At 39.8% G+C, this 23,331-nt stretch overlaps 3 gene segments (V, D, J or C); 1 reads left to right on the forward strand and 2 right to left on the reverse strand.

Annotated features, from left to right (window-relative positions):
• The first annotated feature begins 3,524 nt into the window (after nucleotides 1-3,524).
• Nucleotides 3,525-3,967, forward strand: LOC308384483 (Ig kappa-b4 chain C region-like). The segment is given in 2 exons: nucleotides 3,525-3,528; nucleotides 3,633-3,967.
• Nucleotides 3,968-6,394: 2,427 nt separating this feature from the next.
• Nucleotides 6,395-6,873, reverse strand: LOC308384485 (Ig kappa chain V region K-25-like). The segment is given in 2 exons: nucleotides 6,822-6,873; nucleotides 6,395-6,714 (listed from the first exon to the last, which is right to left on the reverse strand).
• A 7,076-nt stretch (nucleotides 6,874-13,949) lies between these two features.
• Nucleotides 13,950-14,431, reverse strand: LOC308384486 (Ig kappa chain V region BS-5-like). The segment is given in 2 exons: nucleotides 14,380-14,431; nucleotides 13,950-14,272 (listed from the first exon to the last, which is right to left on the reverse strand).
• Nucleotides 14,432-23,331: the final 8,900 nt, after the last annotated feature.

A 23,331-nucleotide genomic window follows, 5' to 3' on the forward strand; every position in this document is an offset into this window, starting at 1 on the left:
AACAACAGACTGAGCTGTAGGAGTCTGAGTCAGGATGATTTCTGCTGATGAACCTGAAAATATTAATGAGATGAGAAGAGTTATTGAGAAAAATCCATATTGGAGAAAATTTATTTGAATTTGAAGTGTGGAGTTGGCTGCATGCTGAAGTTTTCACAGAGAGTCTCACCCTGAACAAGGAGCCCCAGGGTGGCCAGCAGTAGAGTCAGTGACATCATCATTGTGCTGCTGGTGTGTGAGTGGCTCTGAAAGGCCTGGACAGCCACTGATCAACACTGGCCTCTTAACAGCTGTGAGCAGAGAGGCAGGACACATATGCAAACACACAGAGTCAGTCATCTTTCCTCATCATGTCATCCTCTGTCACGTTCATCCTTTAGTTAGTGCAGTGCTTTTTTGTTTTACTTTGTATTTTTATTTATTCAATTTGCATTTATTAATTAAAGATATTTCAGCACACAGGAACATGTATATTTACTTAAGTATCCAAATCTCCACAATGTTTTATCATTTTACGTTTAAAAGGTTAAACTTGACCAATTTTTCTTTTCCAATTTCTTCCATCATTTACTTTCAGAGAGTGTGTGATGACTCATGCTGTGGTAGCCATGAATATAAATAATTATATATTATTATACATATACATAAATGCATTAATTGTTACCTTTCTTGAAAATGTATCAGCCCTGATACTACAACCCCACACACCACTGCCAATCCATAACTAGTAAAGACGTAGTGTCGATCTGCAGGACCAGCACCCCAATACAGCAAGTCTGGATCAGCTCTCTGTTTAAAAAGTTCTCATCTCTGATCCTATCCTGACGTTTAACAAAACTAAATAGAAAAAGGTTATTTTGTCTGTTTTGCTCTTTTAAAGAAGACTCTTTCTTTAGTTAATCGATTTTGTGAGCCAAAGATTTCCCAGCTGTTGAATATTAAAAAGCTTTCTCATGCTGTCAGTGTCATATCAATAAATATAAAAAAGCCAAGATTTTACTGAAGAATGCAGAGGAAGATGTAGATCCTTTTCATAAATGAAGACTTAAACGACATCTATTATATTTGTTCTGAGTGATCACTAGTGTCATTAAACTTTTCAATCTTGAGTTGAGTGAGCTTTTCCAGGATGACAGGAGGAACTATGTGTCACGGCTGAGCAGCCGGTGTGTTTGTGGAGTGGACCCAAGTGCACCACAGAAGAAGAGAGAAGTTTAAACAAAAGGCGAGCCCTTTATTTGGCTGGAAAAAACCCCACAGGAATAAAAAACAAGGCAAAGCATACAGGGGGAGTAAACTAAAAGTACAAGCTAAACTGGGAAAAGCTAGACTATGTCAGCTATGACAAAGTGATATGAATATGATTAGTAGGAGCATGCAAGAAACTATGATGAGAAAACATGAACATGGCCTGAACAGAATGATGAAATACGTCCTTTTAACCTGACGTGATGTGGGGGACGGAAAACAGACCTAATACCCACAGGAGGTGATCAGGGAAAGTGGAAACACTTGGGAAAACAGCTGACTGGAATACACATAATGATGCCACAGGGAAACAAAACACCATGAACATGGAAATACTAGACTCTTCAAAGTAAAACAGGAAACATGGAGAGACATAGACATGATAACATATGATAGACTAACACAGAAAACAGGAAAAGACTCACAAACAAGGAGACTTGGGTGGTAACACAATTAGGCTAAACTTCAATTAAACCCTAACTAAGCATAACACCACAAGAACTTCATATATTTTAATATAACCAAGAAACCAAAAATACTAAATAAACTCAAAACACAGGGTCACAGACTCAGCCCCTGACACTAGGGATCAGTTAATGCTTTAATGAGGATGGAAATTATGTGAAATTATGTGTTTTACAATCATTAGAGCTTAATCTAAATGTCAAGGAGATTTTGGGCCGATGTGTTACAGAGCTCTCGTCTGCATGATTTGGGAGAAAGGGCCTCATCCCTCCAGTACAGTTCAAAGTCTTTGACAATCAGTGCCAAGGAGCACTGAAGATGTTCCTTTCAGTGGCAACTAGACACTAGTTTTAAAATGTATATATATATTCAGTTTATTGGAGGCAAATATGTCTTTATGTATTTTTCAGTATTTATGGTTTTATCACAATTAACCTACACTGTATATCACGTGAAAAATGAAAAACAAAAGATATTTGAGAGAATCAAAAAGGTCTCAGTTTATACTGACACATATTAAATCAAGTTTTAAATTCCATTTTAAATTGATGATTTCATTATTGATTGATTTGATATCATCAGAGGAAGAAGTCCCATTTTCAAAACTCATATATTCAAAAATAAAAATATATCTTCTTTAAATGTTTAGCACTGCAATAATTTCATTTTTTTAGATCAGTTGGTAAAACTGAAAAGGAAGGAGTGAATGATTTTGTTGAGTTTGTTTGTTTCAGAGTCAGAGAGCCGTGTCTCTCTACAGTCAGAGGTTTTTGTACGGCGCCTCAATGAGTTTGTATCACTGTGGTACACGTTCGGTGGAGGAACCAGACTGGAATTTGGAAGTAAGTTAAACTTAGAGCTTTTTTAAATATATTTTTTCATTCCTTTCATTTCCTTTAATATTCAGCATACTAGGGAACAAGCTATATTAACGAATCATTACTTCATGATTTCATAATATTTACTGGCCTATGAACAAAGTTTGCTTTTAAAACGCATATTCAAAAACTCATAACATTTTCTAATGAAAATCTGGGATGTTTCATAGTATTAATTATTATTTCTGGTTCTGATGATAAAGTTGTATTTTGAGGGCTTGTAGGTTTAGTTCAGTCTAACAGAGTCAGAGAGCCGTGTCTCTCTACAGTCAGAGGTTTTTGTACGGCGCCTCAATGAGTTTGTATCACTGTGGTGGACTTTTGGTGGAGGAACCAGACTGGATGTTGGAAGTAAGTTAATTAAACTGTGTTTATTATTAAATGTTTTATTATTTTCTTTTATAACTACTTGTTAGGCTGCTTAGATGAGAGAAAACTTTTTTTTTATTAAAATAATTTAGTGTTTGATGTTTGTCCTTTTTACTGGACTAATTCAGATGAGCTCTGCGAGTTTCTCTTGTTTAATCTACATTTCTGTCACAGTAAAATATATGTAGACAAGAGTAAACTTCATCATCTTATGATTAGTTTGTAAATTTCCACCACATCAGCTGCTGTTTGGATGAGTCAAAGTTTGCTTTCTGATGTTTTTATCATGTCAGATGTTTCAGATTTAGTTTGAAATCATGTGAGCTGTTCAATAACATTTCAAATCTGTATGAATGAGTAGCTGCTCTGTGCTTGTGTCCACTAATGTCTTCAGTCGTCCATGATTTAGACTTCTAATCATTTTAAAGCCAAACTTCTGCTGTAAATGTTTCCACATCTGCTTCTTTTATTTCCAGTGTAGTTTGAACATATTTCAGCTCAAACTGTGTGATGATTCTCTCTGTGCTGATATGCATGAGAGGTTTCTTAAAGGGAAGTGAAACAATGTGTGAGTGAATGACTGGTGGAGCAGAAAAAACACCTGACAGAAACTTCTTAACGGAGAAATTCAAATTGTGGTTCGTGTCCTCTAAGCTGATTGGTGTTTCCTAGGTGATACCCGCCCCGCCCTGAAGGTGCTGGGTCCCTCCAACAAGGAGCTGGAGCAGGGGAAGGCCACGCTCATGTGTGTGGCCAACAAGGGCTTCCCCTCAGACTGGAGTCTGTCCTGGAAGACGAGCGACAGCAGTGGCAGCAGCAGCATCAGAGGGGAGGAGAGCAGGACTCCTGGAGTGCTGCAGAATGACGGCCTCTACAGCTGGAGCAGCACCCTGACGCTCACTGCAGACCAGTGGGGGAAGGTGGGCTCTGTGACCTGTGAGGCCACCCAGGGCTCCCAGTCTCTGGTCTCAGAGATACTGAGGAGAGACCAGTGTTCCCAGTCCTGATGTCAATCACTGAGTCTTTCATGCTGTTTTTCTTCTGTCTCTTTGTTTCTTTGTGTTTCCAGATTTAAAAAATAAACTCATCAAACAGTCATGTTTCCATCTCATAATGACAACAATCAGAGCAACAATCTCCTCTAGTTTCATCCTTTTGTGTCTGTTGTAAAGCTGATATTTCAAACTCTTAAAAGAATAAAAATGTACCGAGAAAACATGTTCTTTGACTCTGTGAGTTTAATAAATGCACATTAAAAAATTAAGATTTTGTAATATTTGTAAAACCAGACCAAAATAAAAATGTAAACAGACACATCAAGTGTAATGTGCAGTGAAAATGGTTAAATATATTTTTTAATCCACATATTAAATATTTCTCTATAAGCTGTTGAGGTCATGTCAACCATAGATTATCTGTGTGCTCTTCATAATTTCTAGTCTCAAAGCTGTTTTATGATCTACATTTTAATCTGATCTAAAACCTAATAAGTAAAATTAAACAGCAGGGTGTCATCTGTATGTTTAAACAGAGATCATTAAAAAAAAGTATAATTGAAGACTTAATAAATTTTGATTAATGAACTATTTGGCAGTGAAACTCTGATGAAGCAACAAAGCAGAGAAGAGTCTAGAAGCTGGTGGTGGCAGAGGTGAAGCAGGTGGAGACTTAGCTGAGGATCTCTAATTGTCAGGATGAGGTGGAGATCAGGAGTCTGAGAGTTAAAGCACACAAAACAGAGGCTGAGTAACTCACAGAAGGCGGCGAGACAATAACTGGACTCAAATAATGACGACAGAATTGAGCTTGAAGTGGACATGATGTTAAGAACAGACTAACAGAACAAACACAGGAATGCAGGCAGATGAGAGACTACAGGTCTGCTTTAATCAACTTATATAGAAGTTAATCTCTTCTAGTGTTCACAGCAAAATGAGAGAAACTCACTTCACTAAACTTCTTAACACAAGACAAAGACCACGGTCTGTCAGGATGATGATCACATCTTATTTTCATTGGTTTCAGATTTAGGTAGGACTTTATATTAATGTCACACTTTTAAGCATTAGTAAGATATTATTTTAAAGAGAAACATTTTAGTTCTTTGTTCTGTCTACATTAATACTTTGGAAACTGACTAAATAACTTTAGGTTTTTACAACAGTAACAGTGATTCGTTTGTGCTGGAAATATCCAAATGAGGCTAAATCTTCACTGAACACATCCCCTACAAACACTGTTATAACAGCCTGCTTGATTTGTTAATCAGCAGAATATCAGAATATTATAGACACTAGTTGTGATGTGACTACAATGATTTTCTGGATTTGTGTGATGAAGGACTGCAGCTGAGCTCCACAGAAGCATCAGTTTAATATTTAACAGCTTACAAATAGAAAAGAGCTGCTCATCAGTGCAGAAACACTGACAACAGTATTTGTATTTCTAATGACAGCTTGTTATATTTTACAACTTGGATTAATATAAAAATCTTTAATGAGCAAAAACAACATTTTTTTTCTTTGTGGACCTTCCAGCTACGTCTTTTCATCTGAACTTGTTGTTATAAATGTAGAAACTAAGAATGAGTCAGACTGATGGGCTACAGAGAACATCAGTCATCTAAAAATAATGTTAATGTGTTGAACATCTGGAGCCAGTGTTGTGTCTGTATTCTGTGACTCATTAAACATTTATCTTTTTATTCGGGGACACCACTTCATTTCTTTTTCATGTTACTAACAACGTATTCAATAAGTTTATGAATGTTAAACTGTGAGTGCACACAAATGAACTTCCACAGTAAATATTAAAGTAATCGTTCCTCCCAGTCTTTTAGTTTGTTCTGCAGCTGTTGCTTCAGATCAGTTCCTCTTCAGCTGAGAGGTTTTTGTACGACAGATTTTCACTGTGTAAACAGAGTGTTTGTTTTTGAGCCTCAAATTTATGTTTAGATTATTTAAATTAAACTTTATTTTTTATGTTGAGCTGTATGATATTTATTGATTTTATTTTCATATATTTTAACATAAAGGTCTTATTTTACTGATAACTGTTCAAATTTAACAAATCATAGATGATATTATGGTGGTTCTAGTATGGAATGGAGGTCAAAGGTCACAATGAGTTTTCTCTATAACTATTCGACTTGTTGAACATGTTGACTGATTTTTACTTAATTTTTAGGGAAAAGAGAAAAAGAAACGATTTTTAGATTGGAAGCAAATGTGTGTGTGTGTGTGTGTGTGTGTGTGTGTGTGTGTGTGTGTGTGTGTGTGTGTGTGTGTGTGTGTGTGTGTGTGTGTGTCCTCAGTGTGTGTGTGTGTGTCCGTGTCCTCAGTGAACTGTATCAGTCTCTGCAGTATCTTCCAGCTGCAGCAGTCACTTCAGTTTCTGTTCAGTCTGACTGAGGGAGGTTTTTGTACGACTGTTTTTCACTGTGTGAACACATACTGACTGTTGATGCGGTGATAACTCTGACAGTAATAAACTGCTGCATCTTCAGCCTGGACTCCACTGATGGTCAGAGTGAAGTCAGAGTTTGATCCACTGCCTGTAAAACGAGCTGGAATCCCTGATTGTCGAGTAGTAGCATACTTAATGAGCAGTTTAGGAACTCCTCCATCTTTCTGTTGGTACCAGTGTAAATAGTTGCTATAAACATTCTGACTGGTCGTACACTTGATGCTCACAGATCCTCCCACAGCAGAGCTCACTGCTCCAGGCTGAGTCACTGTGATCTGTCCTCTGGACTCTGAGGACACAGAGACAAAAACATAAAGCAGCTTCATGGTTTTGTGGGCTTCATTTCAGAGGGACAGATGTTGATAGAGGAGAGGAGTTTGATTCTCTGGACTTTACCTGTGAAGCAGCAGCAGAGGAGAGTCCAGATGAGGACGCAGATCAAAGTCATGTTTTTGATGAGGAGGATTTCTGTGGCTTCTGTTGTGATGAAGGACAGCTGTCAGTCATCCAGTGTTCAACTCTCAGGACTATAAACTCTCCCAGAGCACTGGAGCATGGTGCTGCTGATGCAAAGTGCCTCTCTATGGAAATCATCTGACTGACTCCAGCAGAGACTTGGATCAGTCTGATGATTTCTATCAGTGGATCAATCACTTCATGATAATATTGACCAACAGTCTCCAATTAGACGCATTTGTGTTGAAATTGTTCCTTTCTGAATGTCTGTTATTTAAACCCACTTCATTTTTCTACAACATTATGGTTTTCATACCACTTTAAAGCGCCTTAAAGAAGTTAAACATTTTCCACTTTATAGTTTTACAAAATGACAGAGAAAACTGAAGAAAACTATTTTCAGGAAAATGGATAAAATCAGTACTGTCACTATTATTAAATGAGATCATTTAATTTATGATCATTAGATCATTGAGGGTCACGCGATTATTTTTAAATTCATGACTCACTGTCTTCCTTAGATTTGATTGAACACAAGTTTGACATTTTATCGATTTCAGAGTCAGAGAGCTGATCAGTGAGTTTGTATCACTGTGGTGGACTTTTGGTGGAGCAACAGGCTGGAAGTGAACTGTTAGTAGATTTGAGTCACTCAAAGAACTAAATTCTGTACTTTTATTGATTCATTTTAAAACCCTGATGCTGCTGCTACATTTTGTTGAACTTTACTAATTATATATTCTGACTCTTGGATGTGTTACATTTTGTCTTCAGACAGAGTAATATCTTCTTCACTTCTTCTTTTGTCTCCCTGAAAATGTTTCAGTAGAACTTTTGTCTCTAAAGCAAATATTGTTTGAAGTTTTTCAATTTCAGAGATAATATATTTTACATTTTGTGCTCCCTTTGTCAAAGGTTTACTTTTGCATAGCAGAAATAAAAGCACTTAATCAGCATGTTGTCCGAGTTTAACTAATTTAATGAGTTTTCTTTTTTTTTAATTTAATATCTGTCATTGACGAGAGGCCCTCCAAGAACATAAATCTCCACCAAGGCAGCTCATTCTACTGGCAGTATTTACTTTGAAGGAAATAGTTTTGTATTTTTTTCTTTCTATATTTTGTTTTCTTGGTTTTTAAAATAAATACATTTTAAGAAGTTTGGAGTGCTGTAGAAGTCAGATAAGGGTAGAATGATGGATTTTTACACAAACATTGTATTATTCCTTTATATAGGAGCAGATTGTCAGGGGCATGGGAGAGTCTCGCCATGTTTGGTCATGACACTGCTCCCAGGCGGGGTCCTCTCCAGTTTTCCTTACAGCCGCACCTTTTCACAGTCAGAGGCATTTCATAGAGTGACAAGTTTTCTCCTCATTTTTACATCAGGGACATGAGCTCCATGTCAGGAACCAGTCACACGCAGATGACAGGGACAGAGAAGAATTTGATGTTTCAGACATGATCACCTGCACAAAGTCTGCACAACCTGATCCTAAGGCTACGTCCACACTAGCCCGTATAGATTTGAAAACGGCCTTTTCTTCTGAAAATGCTCCGCGTCCACACTAGCGTTTTCAGTCGTTTTCACAGAGTTGTGCGTCCACATTGAAAACGTTCCAGTCCTGCGCAAAAGCGAGTGAGAATTAAAGAATTTGAAGAAAAGCTATCTGGAGCATGTACAAACTGATATTAATCTTTTTTTAGTGCTGTCAAAATTGAGAGCAATCAAAACAAGTGCTGTATAATGCCCTCTGCTATCTTTGTTTAATTGGTCACATGACTGCATCACATGACTAAAATGCGTCATCGTTTTAGAAAGTCGACGTTTTAGAGTGTCCACACTGCGACGGGACAGCTCCGTTTTGAAATGTATGCGTTTTCGAGAGCGTTCTCAAAACTCTCAAAGCCGAAGTTTATAGTAGTGCAGAAGCGAATGTGTGTTGTCGTTTCAACAATAACGATTCACAACTTTTCCTTGGTTGCATAACAGTGTACAAGGGGGGCTTATTTTCCACTGTGCCAAAGTTTATTCAAATCAGTCAACAAGTGTGACCCAGCCTTTGTCCGTGTAGGCTTTAGAAATTTAGGGAAAAGGCTATCTTCAGGTTCTCAGGACATGCAAAAAGTCAGTTACATATCCATGCCATTAACATCTTTGCTCAAAAGGAGAATACTGTTGTCACAAACAAGGATGCAGTGGACTCGAGAGCAGACTCAATTGCTCGAACTATGTACAATTTATTTGAAGGAAAAAGGTACTTAAACAAGGCTGGGTCTAACAGAAACTATTCGCAGGAACTGAAGGAGACCAGAGGACGGGAAAACAGACGTGGAACACAAAGAGAACACGGGCGGGAACTTCTGCAAACACAGGAAAGAGGTTTTACTGATCTGGTAAACAATTAAAGGGCTGAGGTGAGTGGTACTAGTGGAGAGTCTTGTGCTTACTTGAAAACACCGACTATTAGGCAGAGGAGGGGTTGCCGTGGGAGCATCCCAGGGATGGCTGAGAATGTGGGGAAGCTGGTCCAGGTTCCAGGGTGTCCAGGGGAGAGGGATCCACCGTTGAAGTACGGGCTGGAGGGCAGGCTGAGGAGAAGGTGAGTGTGTAGTCCTAGGGTTCTAGGCAGACTGGAGAACGGAGTGGAAACAGAGCACGACGGGTGATGTATCTGGAGAACACAGGAGACGGAGAACACATTTACCCACGGTCCAGACAAACAGAGTCCAAACACAGTGGAGGCCTAGTTTACCACTAGTGGTAGCAGGACGAACTGGCGAGGAGTGGCAGGCAGCGCTGGCTTGAAAACCCTCCAGATGGAGGCCCAGAAATTGGAAGCAGGTGATGAGCTGGCCAACTCCACCCCAGGGGACGGGCAACAGGAACCTGGACCACACCCGACCAGACACTCCCACGGCATATGACAACTGTAGCTTCACAGCTTTCTTCAGCTGTTGCCAGATAACAGGAGGAAGCAAGTTATGGATTATTGAAGACTGTAGGCTCCATCAAATACTTAGCTTGGCAAGGTTTAGCTCTACGACTCAAGACTCAAGAAGTTTATTGTCATTTCGTATGGTGTTACCCGGGCTGAAACAAAATACTGTTTCTCACCAGCCTCTACAGTGCAATAAACAATACAGTTTAAAAAGAATACGTTTAAAAAAGAGCAGCAATAAATAATAAAAAAGGCAGTAATAAACTGCAACAATATAGATAGGGATAAATAACATAAAATCTAAATTCTAAAACAAACTCATTCAGGTAGGTAGCAGCAGTCCTTTCACAGAAGGTCATGTAGGTGTAGTTGTTGGTATAGTTTATTGGTGTCAATACATTGATATAAATGATTGAATAGAAAAAACAAATAAGCAGAGTTGCCATGTGGAATTTCTTCCATCTGGCAATAATTTCCTTTGGCATTAATAAAGTATTCTGATTCTGATTCTGAATACAGCAGCGGAGAGCCGACAGGCAAACATTCCGGTGGGCCTCTGGCATTTAAAACAAACCTATTTATTTATTTAGAGAAAAAGAAGAAGAAGGTTGAACTTTTTTGATGTCAATAAAAAAAGTTAATAAAGGCCGGCACATGGATGTGGAGAGAAATGCAGATTCAATCACAGGAAGTCAGGATAAAGTTCACTCAGAAGCTTTATTATGCAACACAATAATGAACAATGGCACTGGAGACAATTTCTTAGTGTGGGGATCACAAAAGTGAAGGTTTTGGCAGGTGGAGTGGGGGTCGCTCCAGTGGGAGTGATGTTGGCTGAGTGAGCTGGATGGATGAGTGTACTGAGCTCAACATGATTAATCCAGTGATGAAGAACAGTTGAAGGCAGGAGAGCAGACAGGTGATGAAATGTGAGTCTGTGAACATGAAGCAGCGTGAGCATGACCTGCGTACAGGTCGGTATGCAAACTGCTGATAATGTGACTGGTGGATCTGAGAAGCTCCTGAGAGCACAAGGAGAACAAGGAAAGGTAAACACAGCACGAGACGTAAAGGCAGCCTGTTACTAACATGTTTTGAGCAGACGGACCAGCAAAGAAGAGATGCTGATGCTGGTCTTAAACACTGCCGCTTGTCCTGGATCACAATCAGGTGACAGAGACATCATGGAAAAACACAGCCAACTCCCCCTGACCATGACACTTTTAATGCCCATTTATAGAAAGTCATTTCTTGAACTGCTGGATCAGTGTTTTATTTATAAATACCTGCTCCAAAACCACGGAGGTCAGGCAGAGAGACACTCTGAAAATGAAGGACAAAAACATTATTATCCATCCTGAACTTGTTTTGTCATCTGAGTTCAGGAAGTTGTTCTCAGGTCACCGTTACCTTGAACCTCAGTGTAGAACAAACAGAAACTTCAGATCCTTCATTCCCTCAGCTGTTAGATTCCTGAACGCTGACAGGAGTCGTTTAGATGAATGTTTCTGTGATTGTTCATTTTCAGACATTTACCCTTCATATTCTGTTTATTTATTTTGAACATTTTTGTTCATTTTGATGCATTTATTTACTTTTTCCTTGACCTCATTGCTTGTTTATCTCTGCCTTGACGTGCAACAGTGCTCGTGATTATTGTTTAAAGACTGTAGGCTGTGTGAGTTTGACCATGTGAGCAGGTAGTGTGGGAAAGCTGCAAACAAACTTTGGAATTAATAAAATTATCTGAACTGTGAATCTAATTTTAAAAATGCAATTTATAAAAGCATGTTGCACTGTTTCTTTTTTATATTTATAACATTATGCAAACAGTGAATGATTTTGTTGAGTTTGTTTGTCTCAGAGTCAGAGAGCCGTGTCTCTCTACAGTCAGAGGTTTTTGTACGGCGCCTCAATGAGTTTGTATCACTGTGGTACACGTTCGGTGGAGGAACCAGACTGGATGTTAACTGTAAGTACATTTGACTCATTTATGAAGCTCAAACTTGTATCATTAAGGTTCATTTCATTTCCTTCTACATAAATACTTCATGTTTCTCATAAATATAAAATCTAATATCAGTGTAAATTTTGAATTCAGACTAAAATCGTCTTGTGCATTTATTTTCACTGGAAATTAAACTTTCAAAAGTTTTTTTTTCTTGAAGAAAAGTAGAAAACGTTTATATATTTTACATTCTCATAAAAGTTTTGTCTTCAACCTTTTGCTGCAAATAATGTGACATCCATCTAAAATCAATAGTTCTTAAAGATTTAACATTATTAACGACACATTAACAGTTTGATGTCTGAGGGTTGCTGATTTTATGAATTTTAATGTGTGAGTAAGTACAGTTATCTTTATTGTTCCAAATAGAGCAAAAAAAGCTCTATGCTTTTTTCTGTTTTACATACAATTGTTTATGACAAGTTTATGAGAAAAATCTGACATGTTAATTTCTTTTTTTTTTTTCTAATTATAAAACTAATAAATAATACAAACATAACACACATGAGTACATCAGAAGTCAAAGAAACGCTTTAATATTTTTATCTTTGGTACTGAAACTCGTCTGTTGCCATGGTTCAGCAGTGAAGCCTGTCTGTTACCATGGTTACCAATCTCAGATAGAGAAGTGAAACAGCTGAAGAGCAGTTTCAACTCCCAGTTTCTCTAACATCTCTCTCTCTCTGCAGTGGGCCGAGTCCCCCCCTCCCTGACCGTGCTGGCGCCCTCTAGTGAGGAGCTGCAGCAGGGGAAGGCTACAGTCATGTGTGTGGCCAACAAGGGCTTCCCCTCAGACTGGAGGCTGTCCTGGAAGGTGGATGGAAGAAGCAGCAGTGGAGAGGAGATCAGGAGCCCCGGGGCGCTGCAGAATGACAGCCACTACAGCTGGAGCAGCACCCTGAGGCTCCCTGCAGACCAGTGGGAGAAGGTGGGCTCTGTGACCTGTGAGGCCACCCAGGGCTCCCACACTCCACTCTCAGAGACTCTGATGACAGACCAGTGTTCCCAGTCCTGAGCTGACTCACTGGGACTCTGATACTGGCTTTAGTCTGCAGCTTCTCTCAGTCTGCTCCCTCTGTGTCTGTATTGCTTTGATAGTTTTCATGTTTTCATGCTTGTGGCACTGTTGATGGTTTTAATACTTCAAATAAAAACTGAGGTCTTCAAATAGTGGTTTTCATGTGTTTCCATTCAGCTGCTCTTCTGTCTGATAATCATCCTTCAGGTTCAGCAGTGATGCTTCCATACACTGAAAATCTCTGCTTCAGTAACTTTGACTGAGAGAATCACATGTGCTGTATCACATCAGAGTGTAAATGTAAAAAAATGAAAACAACTAAAAAAAAGAAAACAAAAGCTATAAGTAAAATAGAATAACAGCCAACAGCTGCTCCCTGTTATAAATAGTTTTAAAGTCTTTTGCAGCTGCATTATTTTCCATCATGTTGGACTTTGTGATGATCTTTGCTGTTGGGTGTAGAAGAAGTAGAAAACATGGTGACAGATTATTGTAACCTGCATGTGACCCATGATGAGACCCGTCCTGGTTTTCTTCAAAGTCAGAATTGATAAAATAACCCAAAGAAAAACTAAACTTTCTTTATCAACATAGGAGACACTAAAAATGTCTCTTTCAGAACATCAGTGCAGGTTAAAAAGTGTAAATGTCAGAATAATTTATGTCACAAAGATGAAGTTAAAGACTTGATGAACTAAACTTTAAATCTTCAGATCAAATCATGTGAAATATTTCTGTGACCAAGAATGTAGCTGAGCAATCTACATACATACATATATCAGTACTGCAGTTTACTAAAATATTCTCATTTAATAACTACTTCCCAGTTTGAATATTTACAGGAGAGTTTCTTCATCACAGATCTGACTCACAGTATCAACTGTTTTGTGTTTCACATGTTCTTCTGTGCGAGCTCGTCAGGATGGACACAAGTCTGATGTTTTGAGTCAAACCCACATAAACATTACTGTGTGTGTGTGTGTGTGTGTGTGTGTGTGTGTCCTCAGTGAACTGTATCAGTCTCTGCAGTATCTTCCAGCTGCAGCAGTCACTTCAGTTTCTGTTCAGTCTGACTGAGGGAGGTTTTTGTACGACTGTTTTTCACTGTGTGAACACCCACTGACTGTTCAGCCAGTGAGCACTCTGACAGTAATAAACTGCTGCATCTTCAGCCTGGACTCCACTGATGGTCAGAGTGAAGTCAGAGTTTGATCCACTGCCTGTAAAACGAGCTGGAATCCCTGATTCTAGAGTGCTAACATACTTAATGAGCAGTTTAGGAACTCCTCCATCTTTCTGTTGGTACCAGGCTAAACGGTTGGAGTTATAAACATTCTGACTGGTCCGACACTTGATGCTCACAGATCCTCCCACAGCAGAGCTCACTGCTCCAGGCTGAGTCACTGTGATCTGTCCTCTGGACTCTGAGGATACAGAGACAAAAACATAAAGCAGCTTCATGGTTTTGTGGGCTTCATTTCAGAGGGACAGATGTTGATAGAGGAGAGGAGTTTGATTCTCTGGACTTTACCTGTGAAGCAGCAGCAGAGGAGAGTCCAGATGAGGACGCAGATCAAAGTCATGTTTTTGATGAGGAGGATTTCTGTGGCTTCTGTTGTGATGAAGGACAGCTGTCAGTCATCCAGTGTTCAACTCTCAGGACTATAAACTCTCCCAGAGCACTGGAGCATGGTGCTGCTGATGCAAAGTGCCTCTCTATGGAAATCATCTGACTGACTCACACAGGGAGTTGGGTGGATCTGATGATGTTGTTTTCCAACATATTTGGAGTTTTAGTGGATCAAAATCTTGTCTCTGGCATTGATACACAGATAACAGATTAAAAAACCTAACCCTAAGATGCAGTATAAGGATCTATTTTTTAGCTGCGGGGAGCTTTATTTCTTCACAGGTTTAGGAGCTGTAGAAATAATAGATTGTTTATTAGGTATTGAGGTTATAGGGAATGCAGTTTATTAGTGGGTGTCGTAGTAGGATTTTGTTGTAGGATGTAGGAATACAAAATAGAAAATAGTCCTGGAAGGGAAACAAAGAACTGGGGTGCAGGGCAGTGGGGCATTTAACCCCCACCCCCAGGACAGTAGCAAGAGTTACTGAGGGTGAGGGGCAGACAATGGTCAATGGACATTACCTTAAAAGGAGATGGGGGTCAGGGTGGCACACCTGGCCAGTGTACCAGTGTTTTATAATGCAATGCAATACAACTTTATTTGTATAGCACGTTTAAAAGACCAGCGGTACACCAAAGTGCTTTACAATAAAAACAGGAAAATTAAGATATGATTAAATAAAAGACTATTAACAAAGTACCACATATGTCATCAGGTTAAGGGCACTAATTATACAGCAATAAAAGGGGATATAAGAACAAAGTTACTAAGAACAGATATAGCTAAAAGATAAAGTACATAAATAAGAAATTGAACCAAATATAAAACAGGGATGCTAACGAGATGGAAAAGCTTTGTTGAATAAATGAGTTTTTAAACGGGATTTAAAAGATAAAACGGAGTCTGACGCACGGATAGCGAAAGGAAGGTTGTTCCACAGATTCGGTGCAACCAGGGCAAAAGCACGGTCACCCCTAGATTTAAGTCTAGATCTAGGCTGGAGGAGTAATTGGGCTGAAGACCCGAGGGCTCGTCCAGGGACATATAGACTAAGAAGATCGACAAGATAACGAGGGGCTAAATTATTTATAATTTTAAAGGTGAGCAACAATATTTTAAATTCAATGCGATATTTTATGGATAACCAGTGCAACTCAATAAGAACTGGGGTGATAGAGGCGTGCTTTCTAGTGCCAGTCAGGAGGCGAGCCGCAGCATTCTGGACAAGCTGAAGTCTGTGAAGGAGAGCGGAGTGAAGACCAAAGTAGAGGGAGTTACAGTAATCCAATCTAGAAGTCACAAAAGCATGAATGAGCTTTACAAGATCTTTATGAGGGACATAGTGCTTAGCCTTAGCAATAAGGTGCAGTTGGTAAAAGCTAGATTTGATTACTGAAGACACTTGTTTGTTGAATTTGAAAGAGCTATCCAGCAGGACACCTAGGTCACTAACTGAGTCAGAGAAAGACGTGGCAAAGGAACCAAAGGCATGAGCTGATAGGCCCCAAGGGATATGGTTGCCAAGCACCACAATCGCCTTTTTCTTTTCATTCAGGATAAGGGAATTGTCACGAGAGGGGCGTGGCCATGATTTTTGTTTGAGGCACCATGTTTCTGGGCCAAACAAAGCGCTAACGAAAGAGGAGCGAAAGCACTCGGATAACACCAGCTATGGTTTGTACTTGCTGTGAGGTCGTTGTAATGTTAGATCGCACGACCGGCAAGGGAATAAGCTTGAAAATGGTTTATCTTTTCATTCTTTCCCCACCTGGAAGCAACATGAGGCAGCTCATGTATCAGATGTTACCAAAAGAAGGCGTCTAGCCTGGATAGCAGCTGTGAGATGAGCTGATATGCAGTTCTCTTCCATCTCCAAATATCCGTAGGTGTGCTCCAGACATTTTCATTCCGGTAAGTTCTAAATATGTTCATATTGTTTTTCTTGTGACATTACCAATTAGTTTGATGTGTCACATGGCCCTCTTCCTATTGAAAAAACAAAAGTTGTATCCAAGATGGCCGACTTCTAAATGGCCACCATGGTCACCACCCATCTTGAGGAGTTTGCCCCCTCACATATACTAATGTGCCACAAACAGGACTTTAATATCACCAACCATTCCCATGTTATTACGGTGTATCCATATAAATGGCCCACCCTCTACTTTATCATAAATGTAACAAAGTGTTTAGAAAGTTAGCACATACATGTAATTTTTCTTTTTTTTTATGTGTACATCTATAGAACGCTGCATGTTATATTCTAAATCTTCCTGTTCTCTTTCAGAAACCCATCCATCCATCCATCCATCTTCATCCGCTTTATCCGGGGCCGGGTCGCGGGGGCAGCAGCCTAAGCAAAGAGGCCCAGACCTCCCTCTCCCCCAGCCACCTCCTCCAGCTTATCCGGGGGAATACCAAGGCGTTCCCAGGCCAGCCGAGAGATATAATCTCTCCAGCGTGTCCTGGGTCTGCCCCGGGGCCTCCTCCCGGTGGGACATGCCTGGAACACCTCACCCAGGAGGTGCCCAGGGGGCATCCTTGTCAGATGCCCGAACCACCTCAGCTGGCTCCTTTTGATGTGGAGCAGCAGCTGCTCTACTCTGAGCCCCTCCCGGATGGCCGAACTTCTCACCCTATCTCTAAGGGAGAGGCCAGCCACCCTTCGGAGGAAGCTCATTTCTGCCGCTTGTATCCGCGATCTCGTTCTTTCGGTCACTACCCACAGCTCGTGGCCATAGGTGAGGGTAGGGACGTAGATCGACCGGTAAATTGAGAGCTTCGCTTTTACACTCAGCTCCCTCTTCACCACGACGGACCGCTGCAGGCGGGTTTTCAGAAACCCGCCTGCAGAAAATGAACCTAAAGCATGTAATGCAAGGATGTAATCACTTTCAAGATGGAGAAAGCATAAAGTTTGACTTTAAGTGACAATCATGGACACCTAATATGATAAGGAGATTCTGCAGGTCATTAATCAATGTATAAAACTATAATAAAATCTATTTTTAGTGACACAGGACTCAAACACGGAAGCAAGATGTATAATTAGAATTATTTATAATAAATATGAATAAATCATTGGAATTTCTTTAACCATAAAGAATAAACAAATCCTTCAGGACAATGTCTATCAATGCACTGAACTCACTATGTTATCAATCTAACAGCCTCCACATGTTCTCACTTTAATTTCCCCCTCATGAATGAATTTATGCTTGCACTAATTCGAATGTTTGGGGGAAAATCAAACGCATTTTACTCGCAGTACTCGAGCTGACTTACCTTTGAATGACGACATACTCACAAATCTTGTACCCAATCTTTGGTGATTTAGATGTGTCCTTCCAGAGATTTATAATTGCGAAACTGGTTCACCTTGTACACGCTGACTCCACAGACAAGGTACGAAAATATATCAAGCTACGTCAATAGCGATTGGTCTTCAGGGTTTCTACTCCACAGCCGTATTTCATACTGGTCCACATTTCCAATGCACGCTATTTTCTGCAAGTACCGTCTCTTTGCATCTGTAAAATACGTAAAAAAGACGTAAAATACGTCCCCACATGACTCTGTTTACGCTGAGCAATTATTGTGAGTGCGCACGCACTGCGACACATATGACTATGAAAGTCGGAAGAGGAAGTATTTTCTTGCAAGTTACACATCCAAATGATATAGTTTCTTTTTCCTGTTAATGATAAACTATCAATTTTCCACAAATTACTAAAATATCAATATTTTAATAAGTGAATCTATTCTAGAACATAAATAACTGGTATCAGAGGAATGGATATTTCAATATTGATCCGCACACCAATAGTAAAAATTGCACAGTCTGACCTTTCTTTCAGAACATTTCTGGGAGGTTTGCTCCTGGAAAGTCTTGAATGTTTTCACTCAGAAACACAACTTCTGATATTTTACTTGTTAGATTATGTTAAGAAACACCGCAATGATCCAGATCATCAGACAACCCAAACTTCTGTGTTTATTGAGCTGCTCACACTTGCTGGTGATACAAAATGCATTTGAATAAAAGCATTGGGCAGCTACTTACTTTCTCAATTCCTTTAGAAGTGTCACGGTTAGGTGGTCCTCACCGATTACCTTGCCATTTTTTGGGGGTGTTTGTGTGTACTGCGTCGTGTTCTCCTCTCCATCTTGTGCATGTGTTTTGCTGCGGAGACATGTACCTCCGGAAGCGGTGGCACGGCATGGCAGCTGACCGGAGGGGAGGGTCCGGAGCTGGAAGCGTCGCACCTGTACGTAATTATTTCGCCGGCTACAACTGATCTGAAGCAGCCCTATTTAACGGTGCAGTCGAGTCACAACCAACGCTGGAACGTTGAACTAAACCGGGATTCAGAGATCGGAGGAGGAGCCGGCACAAGGAGCGGTTTTGGATTATTACAGCACTGTCACAGATTGGAGAAGTCGAGGAGCGGTTTTGGATTATTACAGCACTGTCACTGAGGGGAGAAGTCATAGGAGCGGTTTTGGATAATTACTGCACTGCTCTTTCTGGATTACAGACTCGAACTATTGACTCACCTTTTCACTGTGAATAAATTCACTGTCACTCTGCAAGAAGTCTCGCACCTGAGTCCTTTACTTCCATTTCACCATGACAAGAAGTGTCACGATCGGGGGAAACGCGCGAATTAAACACAGTAATTCGGCGTGCCAGTGTGGTGTGCTGGCTAGACCGAAACGCGGCGAAGGCTAGCGATGTGTTGGAACAGGCACGCAGGCACGCAGTTACTCTAGTAACGATCAGTGCACGCAGCTTCGGAACCGACGTTACAGATGGAGAGCGAGCGGAGCCGGGATGAGAAAAAGAGTCAAGAGGGAAAACACTCACAGTGGCTGAAGCAGGCGGAGACTGACGTCGGCAAGGATTCGGAGCTCCTGACATGAAGAGAACGATGTCTGAGCGGCAAACAAGTGGGTGGTGTCTCTCTTTTAAAACCGCCTTGATCAGCTGATCACTTCCTGACAAGAAGCAGTAATTGTATACATAATGTTTAACAAACTGATGCATTTTGGTTTAATTTGTGTTAAGAAATAATGACAAAATGTCACTGTTAGCTTACAGTATTTTTCAGGCTATAAGGCGCACTTAAAATCCTTAAATTTTCTCAAAAATCGACAGTGCGCCTTATAATCCGGTGCACCTTATGTATGAATTCTGGTTGTGCTTATTTACACGGCGCTCAAAAATGTTTTACTATGACTTTGGTAAGCTACGAAGCCGCACTGCTTGATGGATTGTCGGAGCATTACGGCTACTGTAGTCAGGAGCAGTGTTGGTCAAGTTACTTGAAAAAAGTAATCAGTAACTAATTACTGATTACTCCCCCCCAAAAGTAATCCCGTTACTTTACTGATTACTTATTTTCAAAAGTAATTAATTACTTAGTTACTTAGTTACTTAGTTACTTTTTAAAAACACGATTTACAACCTGAAGAGGTGATAAAGTGATAGATCTTTCAGCCCAATTCTACTTTTTCTACATAATCCATCATACAAAATGTAATCAAATGGAAAAGTCTCTTTTTTTAACTTGTTTTATCAGTTTTAATCTTTTAACTTTATGCATCAAGCAAAACATTTAATTATATGCAACATTCTCTGACTTGAATAAATTAGTTTAACATTTAAACCTATTTTCTACACATTCCAGCACATAAAATAAAATATTTTTTGTGTTTTCACTCACTCTTTCAAACAGATGCAAGTAAAACACAGCAGAAAATAAATAAAGTCAAAGACTCAGCGGTCCTTTTGCTCTATTTTCACCTGTAAAGCAGGAGCAGGTTAGGCGGAGGGTTACCCTGGTGCAGGTGTGCTGCGGTCAGTTGAAGAATCCGCGCGAGTGTCTCTGTCAGTTTCCCATCACGTCGTAGCTACTCGGTGCTTGCTCGGAAGTTTAGGGGTTTTTTTCGCTGTAAAAAGAAGTTTTCTTCCCACGCACGATGGACGCTAATGTTTTTGTCACTTTTTATGGAATCAAACTCAAAGTAAGGTCAGTACTTCCACACTTTAAACGCTGCACGCTCATACTCTCTCCCGCACTCAATATATTATCCATTGTTGATCTGCACACAGCTGCTGTCACCAACGTCGCACTTGCTTACGTCACTGTCATGAGACATTCTCGCAAAAAAAATCACGGTTTTAGTAACGCAGCGTTCCTACGGGAAAGTAACGGTAATCTAATTACCGATTTTGCAATAGTAATCCCTTACTTTACTCGTTACTTGAAAAAAGTAATCAGATTACAGTAACGCGTTACAAGTAACGCGTTACTGCCCATCTCTGGTCAGGAGCCATGTCGAGTAATCTGGTTACAAACTCTGGCTACAAACTCTGGTTACAAACGAACACTGCGGCATCAGTGAGAGTTTAAACTGTCTAAATTCTTTCATCTTCAATAAAATGGTCAACTTTGCTGCTTTACCAGGTGTAACAACTAATTTTAACATAACATAAACACAGTGAAGCTGAAGGATGAACGCTAACTTTTTTCCACTGAATAAAAGTTAACACGAGGGTTCCTGAAGGTTAGGGACAAATACAATTGCATGGCAGGATGCTGTAAATGGACCTAACTTCAGAACAACTGAGATAATCCATCCACAATACGAGGTTAGTCCTTAATATACTGCAACAACATGGGAATAGAGCAGCTGCGAGAGCATTCAGCATTAATGAGTCAATGGTACGGATGTGAAGTAAGCAAGAAGAATGAGGTAAGTAAAGTTTAACTCATCTGACTGTTTTATTTCGCTTAATGCGCCTTATAATTCGGTGCACCTTATGGTCCGAAAAATAGGGTAATTCAATATCTAATTTAAGAACAATTTATTTTTTATGTACTGATACATGAAAATTTGCAACTGCAAGACATAATACTTTTTTTGTTGTGACTGTCTGTGCATGAAGTGTGTTGGACAAACAGTGAATTATTTTGTTGAGTTTGTTTGTTTCAGAGTCAGAGAGCCGTGTCTCTCCACAGTCAGAGGTTTTTGTACGGCGGCTCAATGAGTTTGTATCACTGTGGTTCACGTTCGGTGGAGGAACCAGACTGGAATTTGGAAGTAAGTTAAAAATAAAGCTGATTTATTCATTTTTTCTTTTAATTTTTATTCCTTAATTGAAAATGTTGAATGTTAATGTTTAGCTTTCTTACTAATATTTTTGCTCCAAAAGTCATATTTGGAAATTTATATGTGAAAGGTTATTACAGTGAATAATTGAGAGTGGGGTAGTTCACAGTATGAATGATTATTTCTAGTTTCCATGTAAAGTTTTATTTTGAGGGCTTGTAGATTTAGTTCAGTCTGACAGAGTCAGAGAGCCGTGTCTCTCTACAGTCAGAGGTTTTTGTACGGCGGCTCAATGAGTTTGTATCACTGTGGTACACGTTCGGTGGAGGAACCAGACTGGAATTTGGAAGTAAGTTCATTAAACTGCTTTTATTATGAAATTTGAAAAAGGTGGATCTTAAAATTAGTCTTAGAGAGCTTGAAAGATTAATTTTTAATTTTTTATGACAATTTTAACATTTGTTATTCTGCTGTTATATGATGGAAGGTGACTCAGAGCAGATGGTTTTTTTGTCTACATTTCTGTCACAGAGAAATGAAATTTTTATCTGGAACCAATATTAAACTTCATTATCCATCGATTAGTTTCTAAACTTTCCAAATAATAACTCTTATTTGAAAAGGGGATTAGAAAATGTGTAAAATCCAAAGTGTTATTGTGTCAGATGGGCCTTTGAATCGAAAATGCTTAATGATTGATATCTAATCGTCTATGATTCAGACTTTACATGGTTTTAAAGAAAAACTTGTTTCCACATCTGCTTTTATTTCCAGTGTAGTTTGAACATATTTCAGCTCAAACTGTGTGATGATTCTCTCTGTGCTGATATGCATGAGAGGTTTCTTAAAGGGAAGTGAAACAATGTGTGAGTGAATGACTGGTGGAGCAGAAAAAACACCTGACAGAAACTTCTTAACGGAGACAAACAACTTGTGGTTCCTGTCCTCTAATCTGATTGGTGTTTCCTAGATGACACCCGCCCCGCCCTGAAGGTGCTGGGTCCCTCCAGTGAGGAGCTGAAACAGGGGAAGGCTACAGTCATGTGTCTGGCCAACAAGGGCTTCCCCTCAGACTGGACTCTGTCCTGGAAGGTGGATGGAAGAAGCAGCAGTGACGGGGAGGAGAGCAGGAGCCCTGGTGTGCTGCAGAATGACGGCCTCTACAGCTGGAGCAGCACCCTGAGGCTCCCTGCAGACCGCTGGATGAAGGTGGGCTCTGTGACCTGTGAGGCCACCAAGGACTCCCAACCTCTGGTCTCAAAGATACTGAGCAGAGATCAGTGTTCACATTTGTGACCTGACTCACTGAGACTCTGCTGCTGCCCTCAGTCTGTTCTCTCTCTGTCTCTGTTTCACTCTGATTTCAAATCTCATGTTTTACTGCTTGTAGTATTGCTAATGATTAAAAAAAACAAACAATAAAAAATCTTCAAATGGTGATTTTCATGTGTTTCAATTTAACTGTTGTTCTGTCTGAAAACCATCCTGAGGTTTCAGTAAGGATGTTTCCGCAGATCAGCACATCTGTCTCTGACACACATTTATGACACTCACATGTGCTGTTTCACTTTACATCAAATTCTTGTTAATTTGGTTATTTATAAAAAGTGACGAATAACAGAGAACAATGAATTGCATCCACCAGCTTCACCCAGGTATGAGTAATTTCTTTGTTGTAGTTTCCATCATGTATGACTGTGACGGCTTCCTCTGTTGGGTTTAACAGAAACAGTAAA

Source organism: Rhamphochromis sp. 'chilingali' (genome assembly GCF_963969265.1).
Source record: "Rhamphochromis sp. 'chilingali' genome assembly, chromosome: 17".
Classification (NCBI taxonomy): Eukaryota; Metazoa; Chordata; class Actinopteri; order Cichliformes; family Cichlidae; genus Rhamphochromis; species Rhamphochromis sp. 'chilingali'.